The sequence below is a fragment of the Oryctolagus cuniculus genome, chromosome 6, assembly GCF_051225735.1.
Source record: "Oryctolagus cuniculus isolate XC-2025 breed Fujian yellow rabbit chromosome 6, ASM5122573v1, whole genome shotgun sequence".
Lineage (NCBI taxonomy): Eukaryota > Metazoa > Chordata > Mammalia > Lagomorpha > Leporidae > Oryctolagus > Oryctolagus cuniculus.
In genome coordinates this window covers 28,529,608-28,551,707 of record NC_142872.1, presented here as the reverse complement: position 1 = coordinate 28,551,707, position 22,100 = coordinate 28,529,608, and the positions used below count along the sequence as shown (strand labels likewise).

Here is a 22,100-nt window from a genome sequence, read left to right as displayed (position 1 = left end):
GTGCCTAAAATTGTCAGTGCAGGTTTGACTCTATAAAAGATCTGTTAGGGGGCTGGTGTTGTGCTGCAAAGGTTAAAACCCTGGCCTTCAGTGATGGCATCCATATGGGCACCAGTTTGAGTCCTGGCTGCTCCACTTCTGATCCAGCTCCCTACTGGTGCACCTGGGAAGGAAGTGGAAGATGACCCAAGTACTTGGGCCCCTGCACACATGTGGAGGGCCTAGAAGAAGCTCCTGGCTTCAGCCTAGCCCAGTCCCGGTTATTGCGGCCATTTGGAGAGTGAACCAGAGGATGGAAGTCCTCTCTCTCTTTCTCTACCTCTAACTCTGCCTTTCAATTAAATGAAAAAAGAAAAATCTTAAATAAAATCTGTCAGTATCTGTAATACTATACATTTTAAGTTACTAAAGCAATGGACCCTGCTCTCCACCATTCTAATGTTCAAACTGAGCATGGCACATTGCCAGGTAGATGGGAACAGTCTATGTGCTAATAGACAGATGGGTGAGCATCTATGCCAGAAGATTTCACCACTCACTAAGCTCCAAAGAAAACACTGAAATGCTAGGAAAAGCACTTCCTTCCTGGTTTTGGATAGTGACCAAGAGCTCTTCCACTGATTCAAACTCACCTTAGACAACTACACAGCAAAACTAGAAACCCAAAGAACTTTTTTGTCAGGGGTTACCGTCACATTCTTCTATAACATTAATTCCCAAGTCCCAAGCTTGAGAAAACAGGAAAATATCAGTCCTAATATCTTGGTATGTTTCTGTGCTACTTAAATGGTAGAATAATCATGACTTCAAAATAAATAAATAAATAAATGGAACCCTATTTCCCTATGCTGTGTAAAATGATGTCTCCCTGTCCTAAAGACCCTGCCTGAACTACTTTTACTAAGTAGCATATGGGTAAGTTTTAGTAATGATTTTTAAAAAAAATATTTTGTTTATTTAAGAAGCAGAGTTGCAGAAACATAGAGGGAGGTCTTCCATCTGCTCATTCACTCCCCAAATGACCACATCGGCCAGGGCTGGTCCAGGCTGAAGCCAGGAGCCAGGAGCTTCTTCCAGGTCTCCCAAGTGTTTGCACAGACCCAAACACTTGGGTCATCCTCCGCCGCTTTTCCAGGCACATTAGCAGGGAGCTGGTTTTCAAGTGGAACAGCCAGGACACAACTGGTACCCAAATGGGATGCTGGTGCTATAGGTGGTGCCAGCCTCCAACAGTGATCTTTTTTAAAACAAAGTTTGGGAGATTAACCCATTCACAGCTTATTTAAGAGGCAGAGAGACACGAAGTTTCTTTGAGACCTACTACCTACTACTGCTTTGCTTCCCAAATGACCACAATGGACAGGGCTGAGCCAGGTCACTGACTGGAGGTAGGAAGTCAGTTCAGGTTTCCTACATGGGTGGCAGGGACACAATTATTTCAGTGATCATCACTGCCTCTCAGGGTGCACATTAGCAAGAAGCTGGACTCAGGAGCAGACTTGGGACTCAACCCCAGGTATCCAATTTGAGACACAGCTGTACCAAGCAACAACTTAACCACTAGGCCAAATGTCCACCTCATACTAGGATCTTTTGAAATACCTAAGAACTGTTAACCTAGAACTATAAATCTTTGAAATTTTATTTTTTAAAGATATATTTGAGAAGCAGAGTTACGGAGAGAGGGAAAGATAGAAAGAGGTCTTCCATCCAACGGTTCACTCTCCAAGTGGCCGCAACGGCCGGAGGTAGGCCAATCCAAAGCCACAAGGTTCTTGTGGGTCTCCCACCTGGGTGCAGGGACCCAGGGACTTGGGCCATCTTCCACTGCTTTCCCAAGCCATTAGCAGGGAGCTGACTAGGAAGTGGAACAGCTGGGACTTGCGCTGGTGCCCATATGGATGCTGGCACTGCAGATGGAGACTTAACCTACTATACCACAATACCATCCCCAAATTCTTGAAACATATAAGTAATTGTTGGGACAGACATTGTCACACAGCTGGTTAAGTGGCCACTTAGGTCGCCTAGAATCCCACATAAGAGTGCCTAGGATAGATTTCCACCTCCACTTCCAATTCAGCTTCCTGCTAATGTGCCTAGGGGACAGCAAATGGCCCAAGTGCTGGTGTTCCTGCCACCCATATGGGAAACCCAGATGGAAGTCCTTGTTCTTGGTTTCAGTTTGGCCCAGCCCTGGCCGTTGCAGGCTTTTGGAGAGTAAACCAGAGAATGAAAATTTCTCTGTCCTTCTGCCTTTCAAATATGCATACATCCTTTTTTTGAGGGGTGGGGGGTAAAGTTTATTTTTTATATTTAAAAGGCAGAGCTACAGAGAGAGAAAGATCTTTGATTTGGTGGTTCACTCGCCAGGGCTGGACCAGGCTGAAGCCAGGAGACTGGAGCTTCTTCTGGATCTCCCACAAGGGTGGCAGGGGCCCAAGCACTTGGGCTGTTGAAGAAACATCTATGTTACATTTTATATAAGCTTAGAGATTTGTGCTCCTCTGGGCAATACTGAAAGGACTTGAGATGACATCTAATCAAATGCCTTCTACAAAGTAACAAGCATTTACTACTGTCTTGGTGGAAAATATTACAATGCTATAACAATAAAAAAATGAACAGTTTCTGTTTTCCTATAAGAAATTCACACACTGAAAGAACTGCCATATTATCTGTAGTAGCAGTATAAAGAACATGCTAACAAGTATTACATGTTCCAAAAATATTTTATATTCTTGATATTAAGAACAAAGCAGGCCGGCACCGCCAGCACCCCAGGTTCTAGTCCTGGTTGGGGCGCTGGATTCTGTCCCAGTTGTTCCTCTTCCAGTCCAGCTCTCTGCTGTGGCCCGGGAAGGCAGTGGAGGATGGCCCAAGTGCTTGGGCCCTGCACCTGCATGGGAGACCAGGAGGAAGCACCTGGCTCCTAGTTTTGGATCCGTGCAGTGTGCCAGCCGCAGCGGCCATTTAGGGGGTGAACCAATGGAAAAGGAAGACCTTTCTCTCTGTCTCTCTCTAACTCTGCCTGGCCAAAAAAAAAAGAAGAAGAAAAAAAAAAGAACAAAGCATAGTTCTTATAAGCAGTTTTTCATATGGTAGATCTGACCAATTAACTAGTCTTTGGAGAACAGTTAAATATTAAAATCACTATAGTGGTGCTACTTGAAGATTCTGAGAACATTTTTCAGATTAACAGAGTGGAAGCACCAGGAGAGAAGCAATTCTTAGGTATGATAACAGAAGTGTGAAGACATGATGATTCAAGAATCCCCTCCCCCACCTCCAGCACAGCCTCAAGTTTCTTAACAGACGTGTGTGAAGGATGTGACTCAAGCCACTGTAGGTACAAGGCTGAGAGAATGAAATTCTTCCTGTATTTCAGTTTTACGTTTTATCTCTTAAATTTCTGTTAGTCTATTAGCACTATGCTAAGCAAAGCAATTTAAATAGTTATTCTGACAGGAAAAGATCAGGCCGCAGGCAACTTGCTGTATTATTCAAAGGCAATCACATTTTTAGGTCTCGCGCTTAACAAAAATTTCCTTTCTCCTTTACTCCTCTTTCCTCTATTTCCACTAATTGGTCAAACAAATCTTCAGAACTTTTATGAATACACATATAGAAAAAATGTTAATTCAATGTTATATAACCATTAGGAAAGTTTTCAATGAATCCAAAGCAAAATTAAATCGACAACACTTGATCTAAGCAACTATGTTACAATATTTATTATAGGAGCTTGGCGTTATGGTACAGTGGGCTAAACCACTGCTTACCAATGCTGTCATCCCACATCACAGTGCTAGCTCAAACCCTAGCTATACTGCTTCCAACCCAGCTTCCTGCTAATGCGCCTGGGAAGGCAGTGGAAGACAGTCCAAGTACTTGGGACCCTGCAACCCATGTGGGAGACCCAGATGGACCTGCTGGCTCCAGTCTGAGTGCTGGCTGCTCCGCTTCCAATCCAGCTCTCCGCTATGATCTGGGAAAGCAGTAGAAGATGGCCCAAGTCCTTGGATCCCTGCACCCACATGGGAGACCAAGGAGAAGCTCCGGCCGTTGTGGCCATTTGGGGAATGAACCAGCAGATGGAAGACCTCTCTCTCCCTGACTCTGTTTCCCTGTAACTCTGCCTTTCAATTAAATAAATCTAAAATGAACTTGGACCTGTACCTCACATCATACATAAAAGTTAACTTAAAATAGACTAAAGACCATCACCTCAAACCGTTTTTTTTTTTTTTTGTAAGATTTATTTATTTGAAAGGCAGAGTTAAAGAGAGAGAAGGGGAGACAGAGAGCTATCTCCCATCCTCTATCTACTCCCCAAATGGCCAAGAGCTTCATCTAGGTCTCCCATGTGGGTAGCAAGGGCCCAAATACTTGGTTCGTCCTCCCCAAGAGCATTAGTAGGGAGTTAGATGGGAAATGCACTCGAACCAGGGCTCATAAAGGATGTTAGCATCGCATGGGGCAGCTTAGCCCACTGTGCCACAACGCCAGCCCCTGGATGCTTATTTTTTTTAATATATTTATTTATTTGAAAGGTGACGTTACAGAGAGACAGAAGCAGAAGCAGAGAGAGGTTTCCATCTGCTGGTTCATTCCCCAAATGGCCATAATGGCCAGGGCTGGGCCAGGCTGAAGCCAGGAGCTTCATCCAGGTCTCCCACATGGGTACGGGGACCCAAGCACTTGGGCCATCTTCTGCTGCCTTCCCAGGCACATTAGCAGAGATCTAGGTGGGAGGTGGAGCTGCTAGGACTCGAACTGGCACCCATATAGGATGCCAATGCTGCAGACAGCAGCTTCACCTGCACCTGCTACTCCTTAGTGCCAGCCCCAGGACGGTAACCAAAAAAAAAAAAAAAAAAAAAAAAGGAAGTGTTGGCAAGAATGTAGAGAAAAGAAAAGTGGGATCCTTGTGCACTGCTGGCATAAATGAAAAAAAATGGTACAGTCACTATGGAAACCAGTATTGCAGCTCCTCAAAAGTTACAGATAGGGACAAGTGTTGTGCACAGTGGTTACGATGCTACTTGGGATTCCCACATCCCATAATCAATGCCTGACTTAGAATTCCAGCTCTGATCCCTATTCTAGCTTCCTGCTAATGGGCACCCTGAGAGGCAGCAGGTGATGGTTCAAGCAGCTGGGTCCTTGCCACCCACATGGAAGACCTGGATTGAATTCCTGGCTCCTGGCCCAGCCCCAGCTGTTTCAGGTATTTGGGGAGTGAACCAACAGAGAGATCTCTGTCTCTGTCTATCCCCCTCTGTCATTCAAATAATTAAAAATAAAATAAAGATTTTCTTAAATGTAGAATGACTACATGATCCAGCAATCACACTTCTGGGTATATAAACAAAAGAATTGAAAGTAGAATCTCAAAAACACATGTATTCATAACAGTATTACTCACAATAGCTAAACTACAAAAGTAACACAAGTATCCATCAACAGACAGAAAGGGATAAGCAAGATGGGCTATACACAAGAAATTTAATAGTATACAGCCTTTAAAGATAGGAAATTCTAAAAATCAATTGCATGAAATAAGCCAGTCACAAAAATATCAAGTGATTTCCATTTGAGATTCCTATAGAAGTCAAAAGATAGACACGGAAAATAGAATAATCATTGCACGTGGCAGGGGTGGGGTACAGGCTATAGAATTTCAGTTTTGGGGCCAATGCTGTGGTGCAACAGTTTAAAGCCTCAGCCTGCAGCACTGGCATCCTGTATGGGAGCTGGTTCAAATCCCAGCTGCTGCACTTTCCATCCAGCTCCCTGCTAATATGCCTGGGAAAGCAGCGGAGAATGGTCCAAATCTTTGGACCCCTGCACCCATGTGGGAGACCTGGAAGAGGCTCCTGGCTTCTGGTTTCAGATCGGCTCAGCTCTGGCTATTGTCATCATTTGGGAGTGAACCAGTGGATCGAAGACATTCCTCTATTTGTCTCTACCTCTCTTTCAAATAAAATAAATCTTTAAAAAAATAATTTTATTTTAAAATATGAGAAGTGTTCTACATATGGGTGGTAGTAATAGTTGCATAACAGTATGAAAGCACTGGCCGGCGCCGCAGCTCAATAGGCTAATCTTCTGCCTGCAGCACCGGCACACCAGGTTCTAGTCCCGGTCGGGGTGCCGGATTCTGTCCTGGTTGCCCCTCTTCCAAGCCAGCTCTCTGCTATGGCCAGGGAGTGCAGTGGAGGATGGCCCAAATCCTTGGGCCCTGCACCCACATGGGAGACCAGGAGAAGCACCTGGCTCCTGGCTTCGGATCAGCGCGGTGCACCGGCTGCAGCGTGCTGGCCGCAGCGGCCACTGGAGAGTGAACCAACAGTAAAGGAAGACCTTTCTCTCTGTCTCTGTCTCTCTCACTGTCCACTCTGCCTGTCAAAAAAAAAAAAAAAAAAAAAAAAAAAAAAAAAGTACGAAAGCACTGATTACCCCTGAACTGAATTCTTAAAAATGGTTAAGATAGCAAATTCTGTTACATGTACTTTAGCACAATAAAAAACAAATCAGAAAAAAAATTGTATCTAAGACTTAAAAAAAAAATTTAAACTATAGGGACCAGCGCTGTGGTATAGTAAGTTAAGCCTTTGTCTGTGGTGCCAGCATCCCATATGGGCACCAGTTTGTGCCCCAGTTGTTCCTCTTCCGATCCAGCTCTCTGCTAATTGCCTAAGAAAGCAGAAGATGCCCAAGTGCTTGGGCCCCTGCACCTGCGTGGGAGACCAGAAGAAGCTCCTGGCTCTGGCCATTACGGCCACCTGAGAAGGGAACCAGCAGATGGAAGATCAATCTCTCTCTTTCTCTCCCTCCCTCCCTCTGTCTGTAACTCTGCCTCTCAAATAAATAAGAAAATCTTTAGATATAAATAAATAAATATTTAAACTACGAAACTCTTAGGGAAAAAATAGGTTCCAAACTCTGTTAGGTAATGGCTTCTTAGATATGACACCAAAAGCACAAAAGCAGAAGAAAAACGAAGTAAACTAAACACCAAAATTTAAGATTTCTGGGCCCAGTGTTGTGCACATCAAGTTAAACTACTGCCTGGGACACCAGCATCCCACATGAGCACCAGTTTGAGTCCTGGTTGCTTTACTTAGAACCAAGAGCCCTGCTATTGTGCCTGGGAAAGCAGCAGAGAATGGCCAGGGTGCCTGGGTCCCTGACACTCATACTGGAGAGACACAGATCAAACTCCTGGCTCCTGGTTCCCACCTGAGCCAACCCATGGCCATTGCAGCCATTTGGAGAAGGACGATCTCCTCCAACACCTATTCACCTTAACTATGACTTTCAAATAAATAAGACTCAAAAATTTTAATTTCTTCATATCCATGAAGAAAGTAAGAGGCAACCTATAGAATGGGAGAAAAATGTTGCAAACACAGTAGAACCCCTAATTTGCAGGGAATCCATTCCAAGATCCCTGGTAGATGCTGGAAATAGTAAAGAATACTGAACCCTATATATACTTTTCCCCTATGTATACACACGTATGGTGAAGTTTAATTTATAAATTATGATTTATAATAATTTTTAAAATAATAATTTATAATAGGAAATTAATACCAACATTAATAAAATATAACAATTATAAATAGTTTGTGATAAAAAGTTATGTGAAGGTAGACTCTTTCACAGTATTTTATTTTACTATACTCACCCTTCTGGTGATATGATACAATGCCTACTATGATGAGCTGCAGTGAGATGAATGAGGCAGGTACACTGGTAGCTGAATACAAGCACTGCCGCATCATGACGGTTTTAATAATAGACACCAGCTAAGTGACTAATCTTATGAGAGGTGGCATGCAAAGTATGGGTATCCTTAACCAAAGGAACAATTCACATCTCAGGTGGAGAGAGCAGGACACAGATTCATCAAGCAATTTCATTCAATTCACAACAGTACACACAATTTAAAACTTAAGAAATGTTTGTGGGGCTGGCGCTGTGGCACAGCGGGTTAATGCCCTGGCCTGAAGCGCTGGAATCCCATATGGGCGCCAGTTCTAGTCCCGAATGCTCCTCTTCCCATCCAGCTCTCTGCTGTGGCCTGGGAAAACAGCAGAAGATGGCCCAAGTCCTTGGGCCCCTCCAACCCACAGGGAAGACCCAGATGGAGTTCCTGGCTCCTGGCTCCTGCCTTCAGCCTGGACCAGCTTGAAGTGCCATGGCTATTTGGGGACTGAATCAGCAGATCCCCCTCTCTGTCACTAGGCCTCTCTAATGAATAACAAAACAAAACAAAACAAAAAACACTTTTTAAAAATAAACAAATAAATCTTTAAAAAAGAAAATAAGACCAATGGTGTTGAAATGGAAAAACTGGAAATCTCATGTGCTGCTAGTCGCTGAGTCAGACAGACTGGCAGTCTAATAGAAGCTTAGGCTTCTATTAGAGGAAACATAAAAACATGTTCATACAAAACCAATGTTCAAGGGCAGCATCATTCTTAGTAGCTATAAAAGTGAAATCAACTCAACTGATACATGCAAAAAGAAAATGTGGTATATCCATACAATGGAGTATTATTCAGCCATGAAAATAAATGAAATACTGACATACTACAACATTAATGAACCATGAAAACACTGCTAAATGAAAGAAGCCAGGCGCAAAAAGCCACACATTGTATGATTCCATTTATATAAAACTTTCAAAATATACAAATCTATACAGACAGCAAGAGGGGCAAGGAAGTCCAACAGGTAATATAAAGTTCATTAAAAAGGAGAACATGGGGACAGGCATCTAGCCCAGTGGTCATAAAACCCATTAAGATGGCCACAAGCAATACCAGAGTATCTCAGTCAATACCTAGTACCAGTTACTGACTCCAGTTTCAGGGCAATGCAGACCCTGGGAGCAGCAGTGATGGTTCATCTAACTGGTTTACTGTCACCCAGATGGGAAAGCTGAATTGAGTTACTGGTACCTGGCTTCACATCAGACCAGACTCAGCTGCTGCAGGCATTTGGGGAGTGAAGCTGACAGATGTGTGAGTGTGTCCCCTCTCTCCCAAATAAAATTTTTTTTAAAGGGGAGAAGAGAAAACGGAGTTAATGAAACCACAAACAAAATGACAGATAATTCAGGGCCGGCACTGTGGCATAGTAAGCTAAGCCCATGCGTGCAGTGCTCTACCTTTCAAAAAAAAATTTTAATATTTTTAAATTTTAAAACATTTTTAAGGATTGATTTATCATTTCTTTGAAAGGTAGAGTTACGGGGCTGGCACTGTGGCATCACCAGTAAAGCCACTGCCTGCAGTGCTGGCATCACACAGGGCCACCAGTTCGAGTCCTGGCTGCTCCACTTCTGATCCAGTTCTCTGCTATAGCCTGGGAAAGCAGCAAAAGACGGCCCAAGTCCTTGGGCACCCACACCTGCGTGGGAGATCCAGAAGATGATACTGGCTCCTGGCTTTGGATCAGCCCAGCTCTAGCCATTGCGGCCATTTGGGGAGTGAACCTGCAGATGGAAGACCTTTCTCTGTGTCTCTACATCTCTCTGTCTCTAACTCTATCTCTCAAGTAAATAAATCTTTTTAAAAAAGTGACAGATGATGGGGCCAACACTATGACATAGTAGACTAAACCTCTGCCTGCGGTGCCGGCATCCCATATGGATGCCAGTTTGACTCCCGGCAGTTCCTCTTTTATATATATATTTATATATATATACACACACACACAGAGAGACAGACAGACAGAGTTAGACAGTGAGTGAGAGAGAGAGAGAGAGAGAAAGGTCTTCCTTTTCCGTTGGTTCACCCCCCCCCCAAAATGGCTGCTACGGCCGGCTCGCTGCACCGATCCGAAGCCAGGAGCCAGGTGCTGCTTCTTTTGATCCAGCTCTCTGCTATGGCCTGGGAAAGCAGGTAGAAGATGGCCTGAGTGACTGGGCCCCTGCACTCACATGGGAAACCCAGATGATCTCCCGGCCCAACCGCAGTCATTGAAGTTATTTGAAGAGTGGACCAGTGAATGGAAGACCTTTTTCTTTTTTTTTTTTTAATTTGCTTTATTTATTTATTTATTTTATTTTTGACACATAGAGTTACAGACAGTGAGAGAGACACAGAAAAGTCTTCCTTCCATTGGTTCACTCCCCAAATGGACGCCACAGCTGGCGCTGCTCCGATCCAAAGCCAGGAGCCAGGTGCTTCTCCTGGTCTCCCATGTGGGTGCAGGGACCCAAAATACTTTAAAAAAAAAATTATTTAGGGGCTGGGGCTGTGGTGTAGCGGGTAAAGCCACAGCCTTCAGTGCCGGCATCCCATATGGGCACCAGTTCGTTTCCCAGCTGCTCCACTTCCAATCCAGCGCCCTGCTATAGCCTGGGAGAGCAGTACAAGATGGCACAAGTCCTTGGGCCCATTCACCCGCGTAGGAGACCTGCAGGAGGTTCCTGTCTCCTGGGTTTGGATCGGCGCAGCTCCGGCCATTGCGGCCATCTTAGGAGTGAACCAGTGGATGGAAGACCTCTCTCTATATGCCTCTCCTTCTCTCTCTGTGTAACTCTGACTTTCAAATAAATAAATAAATAAATAAATCTTTTAAAAATATTTATTTATTTTAAAGGCAAAGTTAGGGAGAGACAGAGAGGTCTTCCATCCAGTAGTACACTCTCAAATGACCCAGTGACTAAGACTTGAGCCAGAGATGCCTCTTCTGGGTCTCCCACATGGGTGCATGTGCCCAGGCACTTGGGTCATCTACTGTTTTCCCAAGTGCATTAGCAGGGACTCAAACCAGCACCCATGTGGGTTGCAGGTGTTGCAGGAGGCAGCCTTACTCACTTTATCACAAAGCTGGCTCCAACCCAAGACACTTTAATTAAGATTTCTTAGAAGCAAGTATATTTTTATAATCATATTACAGCCACCAAAATTAGGAGATTTATGTTCATACCTTGATGCTAGCTGATCCTCAGACTCCACTGGAGTTTTGTCAATCATACCCAATAATCTTTTTTTATTATATTTATTAAATTTTTAGTGGCCATTTGGGGGGTGAACCAACGGAGAAGGAAGACCTTTCTAACTCTGTCAAAAAAAAATTTTATTTATATATTTGAAAGAGTTACACAGAGAGAGGAGAGGCAGAGAGAAAGAGAGGTCTTCCATCCACTGGTTCACTCCCCAGTTGGCTGCAACGGCCAGAGCTGTGCCAATCAGAAGCTGTCGCTCCCCCTCTTCGTGGAGGAACGACACAGGACCCTGCGCTGTTCTTTCGTCTGCTCGGCCCTCCCCGGGTTTGCTGCTGGTTCTTCCCGGGTTGGCTACTATCCCTTCCACCTCCGTGGAAGGGCAGTTCCCCCTGGCCACATTCCCCACTTCCGCAGGGGAGCGGCACACCGCCGGCCGGCTTTCTCGGGGGCTGCACGGGTTCCCTTAGATGTTCCCCATAGATGTTCCCGGTGCATGCCGTCTCTCTCCTCCTTTATAGTCCTCCTCCGCCAATCCCAACTCGGCTGCCCACACGCCGAGTACGCTGCTCTCCTCCAATCAGGAGCAAGTCCTACAGTTAATTGGTTGAACTGGAGGCAGCTGTGCGGAAGCTGTTTACTTCTCTCCCAGCGCCATATTGTGGGAGAGCAGATGCATAGAATAAGTCTTAATTCCAGTAACTCAGTCTAGTCCGGTTGCTCCCCACAAGAAGCCAGGAGCTTCCTCCAGGTCTCCCACACTGGTGCAGGGGCCCAAGCACTTGGGCCATCTTCTACTGCTTTCCCAGGCCATAGCAGAGAGCTGGATTGGAAGTGGAGCAGCCAGGACTTGAACCAGCACACATATGGGAGGCCAACAGTACAGGTGGTGGCTTTACCCATTATGCCACAGTGCCGGCCCCCCCAAAATTTAATATTCTGAGGTTTTGAGGAATTTTATTGGATCACATATCACTTTTTTTTTTTTTTTTTTAAAGATTATTTGAGAGGTAGAGTCAGAGAGAGGGTGGAGAGACAAAAAGGTCTTCCATGGACTGGCATCATGGCTCACTTGGTTAATCCTCCATCCGCGGTGCCGGCATCCCATATGGGCGCCGGGTTCTACTCCCGGTTACTCCTCTTCCGGTCCAGCTTTCTGCTGTGGCCCAGGAGGGCAGTGGAGGATGGTCCAAGTGCTTGGGCCCTGCACCCGCATGGGAGACCAGGAGAAGCACCTGGCTCCTGGCTTCGGATCAGCGCGGTGCGCCAGCCACAGCACACCGGCCGTGGCAGCCACTGGAGGGTGATCCAACGGCAAAAAGGAAGACCTTTCTCTCTGTCACTCTCTCTCACTGTCCACTCTGCCTGTCAAAAAAAAAAATAATAATAATAATAAATAAAATAAATAAATAAATAAATATTTTGGGTCAATGAGGAATCAAATTGGCAGCCTCCCCTGAAATAAAGAGGGGCAGATGTGTGGTTCAGAAATTAAATTTTTGGGGTGGCGCCGTGGCACAGGTTAATCCTCCACCTGTGGCGCCAGCATGCTATATGGGCGCTGGTTCTAGTCACAGCTACTCCTCTTCCAATCCAGCTCTCTGCTATGGCCTGGGAAAGTAGTAGAAAATGTCCTTAGTCCTTAGGCCCCTGCACCCGTGTGGGAGTCCCAGAAGAAGCTCCTGGCTCCTGGATTCGGATCGGCGCAGCTCCGGCTGTTGCAGCCATTTGGGGAGTAAACCAGCAGATAGAAGACCTTTCTCTCTGTCTCCCTCTCACTGTCTGTAACTCTCTCTCAAATAAATGAATAAATAAAATCCTTAAAAAAAAAAAAATTAAGTTGTTACTGGATGCCAGCCTACCACAGCATAGGTTCAAGTCCTAGCTACTCTGCTTCCAATCCATCTTCCTGCTGATGTGCCTGGGAAAACAGCAGATGATCCCAGTACTTGGTCCCCACCACCCCTGGTTCCTGGCATCAGCCTGTTCAGCCCCAGCTGTTCCAGGCATTTGAAGAATAAAGAGCTAAAGGAAGATTTCTCTCTCTGTCACCCTGCCTTTCAAATAAGTAACTGTAACAACAAAAAATACTCTTAATATACTCCATAAGTGTCAAGCATTTTCATTCCTAATCTTCACAAGCTTGCTGGATATGTGACATAATCTCCATTCTACAGGCAAGGAAGCTGAGGCTCAAGAAAATTAGTGAAGTGAGTGCCTAAGGTCATAATTAAAGTATGAGTTAGTAAGTACAACACTTGATGCTGACATTCACTGAATGTTGCTGGCAAACACTAAATATCTACTATGCACCAGGTACTGTGAATACAAATAAAACAAAGGCTTTTACCAGGAGAGCTCAGCTCAGTGTGGAGGGAATAATACTAATTAATCACATCTACAATGGCCGGCACTGTGGTGTAGTGGGTAAGTCCGCCGCTTGTGATACCAGTATCCCATATGGGTACTGCTGGTTCTTCCCGGGTTGGCTACCGTCCCTTCCACCTCCGTGGAAGGGCGGTTCCCCCTGCCACATTCCCCACTTCCGCGGGGGAGCGGCACACCGCCGGCCGGCTCTCTCGGGGGCTGCACAGGTGTTCCTTCAGATGTTCCCCTTAGATGTTCCTCGTGCATGCCGTCTCTCTCCTCCTTTATAGTCCTCCTCTGCCAATCCCAACTCGGCTGCCCACACGCCGAGTACGCTGCTCTCCTCCAATCAGGAGCAAGTCCTACTGTTTATTGGCTGAACTGGAGGCAGCTGTGTAGAAGCTGCTGCTTCCTCTCCCAGCGCCATATTGTGGGAGAGCAGATGCATAGAATAAGTCTCAATTCCAGCAACTTAGTCTAGTCCAGGTTGCTCCCCACAGGGTACCATCTCCAGTCCTGGCTGCTCCACTTCTGATGCAGCTCCCTGCCATTGTGCCTGGGAAAGCAGCATAAGATGGCCCAATTACTTGGGCCCCTGTACTCACGTGGGAGACCTCCTGGCTTTGGATCAGCCCAGCAGTTGCAGCCATTTGGGGAGTGAACCAGAGGATGGAAGCTCTTTCTCTCTCTATCTCTACAGTGGAACTTCAACTGTTTATATTCTTGAGACAAGCTTCCCAGAAGTTCTTTCTGCTGGGTCTTCAAGTATGAATAAATAAAGAATTGAAGAGGAGGGGCCAGACACCCCATATCAGAATGCCAATCTGGATCCTAGCTGCTCTGCTTCCAATTAGGCTCTTTGCTAACATACCTAGGAAGGCAACAGAAGATGGCCCAACTGCTTGGGCCCCTGCCACCCATGTGGGAGACCTGGATGGAGTTCCTGGTTCCTGGCTTCAGCCTGGCCATTGCAGCCATCTGGGGAGTGAACCAGTGGATTTAAGATTGTCTGTCCACAGCCGGCGCCGCGGCTCACTAGGCTAATCCTCCGCCTTGCGGCACCGGCACACCGGGTTCTAGTCCCGGTCGGGGCGCCGGATTCTGTCCCGGTTGCCCCTCTTCCAGGCCAGCTCTCTGCTGTGGCCCGGGAGTGCAGTGGAGGATGGCCCAAGTGCTTGGGCCCTGCACCCCGTGGGAGACCAGGAGAAGCACCTGGCTCCTGCCTTAGGATCAGTGTGGAGCGCCGGCCGCAGCGCGCTGGCTGCGGCAGCCATTGGAGGGAGGGAGGGTGAACCAACGGCAAAGGAAGACCTTTCTCTCTGTCTCTCTCTCACTGTCCACTCTGCCTGTCCAAAAAAAAAAAAAAAAAAATTGTCCCCTTCTCTCTGTCATTCTGCTTTTCAATTTTTTTTTTTTTTTTTTTTATTTAGGAGTAGGTAAGGGGTGGGGTGAGAAGACCTTCTCTGTATAAGGAAAACTACTTGGGGCTGGTGCTGTGGCTCAGCTGGTTAACACCCTGGCCCGAAGCGCCGGCATCCCATATGGGCGCCAGTTCTAGTCCCAGCTGCTCCTCTTTGATCCAGCTCTCTGCTATAGCCTGGGAAGGCAGTAGAAGATGGTCCAAGGACGGGGCCCCTGCACCCACAGGAGAGACCCAGAGGAAGCTCCTGGCTCCTGGCTTCGGATTGGCGCAGCTCTGGCTGTTGTGGCATTGCGGCCAATTGGGGAGTGAACCACCGGATGGAAGATCTCTCTCTTTCTCTGCCTCTCCTCTCTGTGTAACTCTGACTTTCAAATAAATAAATAAATCTTTAAAAAAAAAAACTACTTAAAAAACAAAAGAAAATGACTTGAGAAAGATCAGATAGAACTGTTTCAATTACAGCACCATTTTCCATGAGATACTAATATGCATTATAGTAATTAATGAGGCTATATTTTTTGTTCAAAATTTTGTTTTCAATTAACATGAATAAAGCAGACTTAATTTTTAGAATATTGGATGACCTATTTACAGTGAGCAATTGTCAGCAACGGCCTAACATAATACTACAAAATATGCAGTCTATGTATTTTACATTGTTTGGAAAAAAAATCTCCATTTTATACTCTAAAGAAAATAACAATTATATTTAATGCAGCACCTGATAATGATTTTTACTATGTAAGGAAAATACTGTTCTTAAAAAGTTAATGTTACCTTATAACAAAATAAAAATTGCTTCCTTTTTATACTGTTTTTAATCATTTCTTTTACTTATGATATTTGGTTAAATATTTTAATTAATCTAAGATAATTTATGCTAACACGGTTAAAAATGTGCATTATTTCATGAATTTTTGTTTGTATTCCATCAATCATACTAGCCTAAAGTATCCTAATAAAGTTGAGAAACACTAGACACAAGGCAGGAAAAGAAAGAAACTTGCCAGAAGCTAAGGGAAATGAGTGACAACCATGATAACTATTAAAAACTGAGGCATCTACTGAATTTGGCAATTTAGTAATCATCAGTGACCTTACTGAACAGCTTCATAACAGCAAATAGACTATTCTTTCAAGAACATTGGCACTGAAATATCAGAGATGGAAGGGATAAAGTAAAGGAAAGAAGCAGCTCTAGTCGGGGAGGGAATGGATAGTTTAGAATTTTCTTGTGCTGGGCTGGCGCTGTGGTGTAGTGGGTGAAGCTGCAGCCCACAGTGCCAGTATCCCATATGGGCACCAGTTCGAGACCTGGCTGTTCCACTTCCAATCCAGCTCCCTGCTATGGCCTGGGAAAGCAGCAGAATTGGCCCCTGTACCTGTGTGGGAGACCAGGAAGAAGCTCCTGGCTTTGGCCTGACCCAGCCCTGGCTGTCTCAGCCATTTGGGGAGTGAACCAGCAGATGGAAGATTTCTCTCTGTCTTTGCCTTTCAAATAAATAAATAAATCTTTAAAAAAAATTTTTTTTCATCTTGTGCTTTCTTTTAGGATGAAGGGAAATCCTTGGGTGCTGCAAGGACAGTTACTAGAGAGCAAGGACCTGGAATTAAGACTAGGATGGAAAGCAATCATTTAGCAAAGAGAAAAGAAGAGCTTCTCCAGAGACAAAAGGGGAAAACAGATGGTAAATCTGCAGAGCTACTGGTTCTACAGTCAAGAATACCAGCATCTGAATCCTGGCTCTTCCTACCATAACCATACAATCTTGGACAAGTTTGTTTACTGCTTCAAGTCATCATTTTGACACATAAATTGGAATTTTCAGAATTGTCATAGAACTGCTGAAGACTCAGTAATTCCTGACATAGTAAGGATTCTAAAAATGGTGGCTGGAATTTGTTGGGTTTTTTTAATGACTGAAAGGAAATTCAAAAGAATTCACATGTAAGATTCTCGTTTTCTCTTACAATAGGGACTGCGGTTATCTCCTGAGATAGATAAAACCAGTGTTTAAGAGGAAAGGACGGGGCCGGTGCTGTGGTGCAGCGGGTTAATGTCCTGGCCTGAAGTACCGGCATCCCATATGGGCGCCGGTTTGAGACCCAGACGCTCCACTTCCAATCCCGCTCTCTGCTATGGTCTGGGATAGCAGTAGAAGATGGCCCAAGTCCTTGGGCCCCTGCACCCACATGCGAGACGCAGAAGAAGCTCCTGGCTTCAGATCGGTGCAGCTCCCGCCATTGCGGCCATCTGGGGAGTGAACCAGCGGATGGAAGACCTCTCTCTCTCTCTGCCTCTCCTCTCTCTGTGTACCTCTGACTTTCAAATAAATAAATCTTAAAAAAAAAAAAAAAAAAAAAAAAGCTAGGACAGGGACCGGCACTGTGACGCAGTAGGTTAATCTTCCACTTGTGGCACCAGTACCCGATATAGGCACCAGTTCAAATCCTGGTTGCTCCTCTTCTGATCCACCTCTCTTTCTGATCCACCTCTCTGCTATGGCCTGGGATAGCAGTAGAAGATCCTCCCAAGTGCTTAGGCCCCTGCATTTGCATGGGAAATCCAGAAGAAGCTATTGGATTCTAGCTTCAGATCGGTCCAGCTCTGGCCATCGCGGCCATTTGGGGAGTGAACTAGCGGATGGAGGACCTTTCTCTCTGTCTCTCCTTCTCATTGTCTGTAACTTTACCTTTCAAATACATAAATAAAATCTTTGAAACAAAAAAAAAGGACAATGGTTCATAATTTTTGCAGAGATTTAAAAAAAAATTTGACTCTGACAAAACAAATATGAAGGACAGCAGAGCATACAAATTTGCATAACATTAAAGGAGTTCAAGGACATCTCAACAATGATATGATGGGAAGTTGAGTAAAGTCTTCTAGTACATACTGAAGATATCCAACTTTTTGAACAAAAGAAGAAAGGGGTTACCCCCTGGCTTTACATATCTAACAGCTATGAAAGGGTAGTATTTGACTTACCAGAAAAGACACTGAACACAGTCAAGAAATTCAGATTCCTAATCCAGCCCTAGGCTTACTAAGTAAGTCACATGGTCTTCTCAGGCAGAAACTGAGACGTGTTACAGTGCTAACATTTAATGATTCTATGACTTGAAACCTCACTTAACTCTGTAGACAGAAGACCAAAGGTACTTTATTCCCCCATGTTATAGTTTCGTATTTTGAAGGTTAGCCTGGGAACCTAACCATCAACACTTTTTTCTATAGAGAAAACAAGTGCGCTGCTGCATTTCCAAGATGAGGCAGCAGAGGTTCCTGGCAGCATCAGGCATGAGTCAAGTATTCCTATCCTCGGAACTGCCTAGGATATTTTAGCAGCCATGTCTCTGTGGACTACAATATTCGGAATTGGACCTTGTCAGAAACTCCTCCTTACTGGTCAGCAGTACAGTATATCACACTGAGAGACAAAAATAGAGCCATAAAAAGTTCCTCAATTCCATGAACTTTTATAAAACGCAGAATCCTTTACTAATGGAATAATAATAAAAAAAAAAAAACAAGAAAAAGAGAAACTTGTCCTCCATAAGAAAGTTTACATTCTAAAATAAGTATGATTTAAATAATCATCTTCAATCAACCATGCATTATGTTAAATTCCCAGTACTCCACAGGATTATTTGCTAACTTATATCATCATTCTGATAGGAATTCACTCAATTGTTACCTCAACATTAATGAAATATGATACCATATCTCTAGTAAACATTGTTTAACTATTATTTATTTATTTGAGAGGGACAGTTACAGAGAAAGGGAGAGACAGAGAGGTCTTCCATCCGCTGGTTCACTCCCCAAATGGCCACAACAGCCAGAGCTGGGCAAATCAAAAGCCAGGAACCAAGAATTTCTTCAAGTCTTCCACATGGGTGCAGGGGTCAAAGCACTTGGGCCATCCTCCATTAGTTTCCCAGGCCATAACAAGAGAGCTGGATCAGAAGTGGAACAGTCAGGATATGAACCGGTGCCCATACGGAATGCTGGCCCCACAGGTTGAGGATTAGCCCACTATACCCCATTGCTGCCCCCAATATTGTTTTTTAAATATTTATTTATTTGAAAGGCAGAGTTAGAGAGGAAAGAGACAGACAGAAAGGAAGAGAGACCTTCCAACCAGTGATTCACTCCCCAAATGGCTGCAATGGTTAGGGCTGGGCCAGACCAAAGCCAGATTTCTTCTGGGTCTCCCACATGGGGCCAAGGTACTTGAGCCATCTTCTGCCGCTTTCCCAGACACATTAGCAGGGAGCTGGATGTGAAGTGGAGCAGATGGGTGTCACAGGCAGTGGCTTTACCCTATGTGACATCATCCCCCACTAGTAAACATTCTTAAACAATCTTTTAAAATTTGGTACTGATGGGAACAGCGCTGTGGCTTAGCAGGTAAAGCCACCACCTGCAGTGCCAACATCCCATACGGGTGCCAGTTCGAGTTCCAACTGCTCCATTTCTGATCCAGCTCTCTATTATGGCCTGGTAAAGCAGTGAAAGATGGCCCAAGTGCATGGGCCTCTGCACCTGTATGCGAAAACCCAGAGGAAGTTCCTGGCTTCCAATCAGCACAGCTCCAGCCATTGCGGCCAACTAGAGAGTAAACCAGTGGACAGAAGACATCTCTCTCTCTCTCTCTCTCTCTCTCTCTCTCTCTGCCTCTCCTTCCTTCTCTGTATAACTCTTTGAAATAAATAAATTTAAAAAAAAGATAAAATATATCATAATGGGGGGCTGTGCCACAGTGCAGTGGGTTAAAGGCCCATATGGGTGCCAGTTGGAGTTTCGATGACTCCATTTCCAATCCAGCTCCCTGCTAATGTGCCTGGAAAAGCAGTGGAAGATGGCCAAAGTCCATGGACCCCTGCACCCATGTGGGAGACGCCGAAGAAGCTCCTGGCTTCAGATCAGCTCAGCTCTGAACACTGCAGCTTTTTGGGGAATCAATCAGTGGATGGAAGACCTCTCTGTCTGTCTGTCTGTCTCTACTTCTCTTTGTAACTCTTTCAAATAAATAAAATAAATCTCAAAAAAAATCCTAATGAAAGGTAAGAAGTACACTTCTGGGGCCAGCGCTGTGGCAGGTAGGCAGAGGCCAGAGCTGCGCTGATCCGAAGCCAGGAGCCAGGAGCTTCCTCCGTGTCTCCCATGCAGGAACAGGGGCCAAAGCTTCTGGGCCTCCTTCTACTGCTTTCCCAGGCCATAAGAGAGCTGGATTGGATACGGAGCAGCTGGGACTCAAACTGGTATCTATATAGGATGCTGGCACTGCAGGCGGTGGCTTTACCTGCTATGCCACAGCACCGGCCCCCCAAAAACCCTCTTTTTAAAGATTATTTATGGGGGCTGGTGCTGTGGTGTAGTAGGCTAAGCCTCTACCTGCTTGCTGGTTCGTGTCTCGGCTATTTTTCTTCAGATCCAGCTCTCTTGCTTATGGCCTGGGAAAGCAACGGAAGATGGCCCAAGTACCTGGGCCCCTGCACCTGAGTGGGAGCCCTGGAAGAGGCTTCTGGCTTTTGATCTGCCCAGCTCCGGCCATTGTGGCCATTTGAGGAGTGAACTAGCGGATGGAAGAACTTTCTGTCTCTTCCTCTCTCTCTGTAACTCTGCCTCTCAAATAAAAAAAATATTTTAAAAAATTATTTATTTTGAAAGCGTCGCAGACAGGGAAAGATAGAGAAAACAAGCACACACTATCTTCCATCCACTGGTTTACTCCCCAGATGGCCACAATGGCCAACACTGGGCCAGGCTGAAGCCAGGAGCTTCAACTGGGTTTCCTACTTGGGTGGCGGGGCCCACATACTTGGGCTATCTTCTGTTGCTTTTAGTAGGTGCATTTAACAGGGAGCTGGATCGGAAGTAGAGCAGCCAGGACATAGAACCAGTACCCACATGGGAGGCAGGCATCAGGGTCACAGGTGGCTTTACCCGTTATGCCACAAAGTTGACCCCCACTCCATAAAAATCTTTATCATGGAAATAGACAAGATCATGTGATGTTTTAAAGTTAGGATACCATTAAAATGTATACAACCCTATAACTGTTCTAAAAAAGCTTTTAGTATCCTAACTTTAGCCTTTTATCCTTCATAAGAATACACAAATTAACCTTATATTTCAATATTCTGGCACTCTAAGAACACAAGAGAAGCTCCTGCATCTGAATAACAAAAGTTAAAAAAAAAAAAAAAAACAGGAAACAAGCCAAAAAAGTCTCTGATCAGCCAAAGAGACCACACAGTTCACAGAACACATGAAGCCCTTTTCACAGAGCCTACTGGATCTTATTTTAGTCACAATTTTAATAAGCTCCGTGATCTGGTTTCTTAGCCCACAACAGATGAGATGCAGCCAACTGGAAAAGGGGGTGGTGCTGCTAGAGGCAGGCGCTCAGAACATCAAAATCAAAGCTAAAGAACTATAAAGTCAGCAGAAAACCTCACAACTAACAGGCTAGGGCCATTTGGTGAAGATACAAACCATCCCAGAGGATCCTAACCCCTGTCCCAGACTGCACTGTATGTTCAGTATCACCCTCTTTGGTATACTCTGCTGAATACAGAGGTCAGATGACTTTAAAACATGTATCAAAATGAAGTCCACCAAAACCTTTTTCCAAAAAAAGGCATGGCATTTAAGACTGCCAAATGCACAGACATACGCAGACTCCCTCCGTCAAGAAACAAGGGAGTGAACCAGCGAGTGGAGGATCTGTCCTTCCCTTTCACTCCACCTTTCTCCTAAAGACACTGACATGGCAAATGTGATTTTTCTTCGAAAAATTTTATTAGAGCCTAGAAGTAGCAGTTCATTACATCTAAAGCTGAGAGGGTACTTAAGTAAAATTCTTCAGAGAAAGATAATCAGGAAAGCCCACTGACCAAGGTAATTTTATAAGCCAAGCAAGTCTTCTGGGGATTCCAATGTAGCTCCATTACTAGGACTTGAGGGTAAGACAGGACTGGTTCTACCTATACCTGGTGTATCTGCCAATCAACTTAAAATTAGTATCATACAAAAAGTTTGAAAACAATTAAGTCCACTTTGCTTTCAGAATCTTTTTGACTGGTACAGCATAAATAAATTTCATTTCTCTAATTCTTGATAGTCTCACAGAAGGTGTCAAACTTTGAAGATGGCTCTAGATTATAAACCAGGGGGGAGGGGCTGGCACTGTGGTGCAGTGGGTTGACACCCTGGCCTGAAGTGTTAGCGTCCCATATGGGCGCCGGTTCAAGACCCGGCTGCTCCACTTCCCATCCGGCTTTCTGCTGTGGCCTGGGAAAGCAGTAGAGGATGGCCCAACTCCTTGGGCCCCT

General features: G+C 45.0%; 1 protein-coding gene across 2 annotated transcripts in view; it reads right to left on the bottom strand.

The window, feature by feature from the left end:
* The window catches only part of UBE2D2 (ubiquitin conjugating enzyme E2 D2), a 52,533-nt gene that overhangs the window by 27,562 nt on the left and 2,871 nt on the right, over positions 1-22,100 (bottom strand). The gene's annotated exons all lie outside the window — the stretch shown is intronic.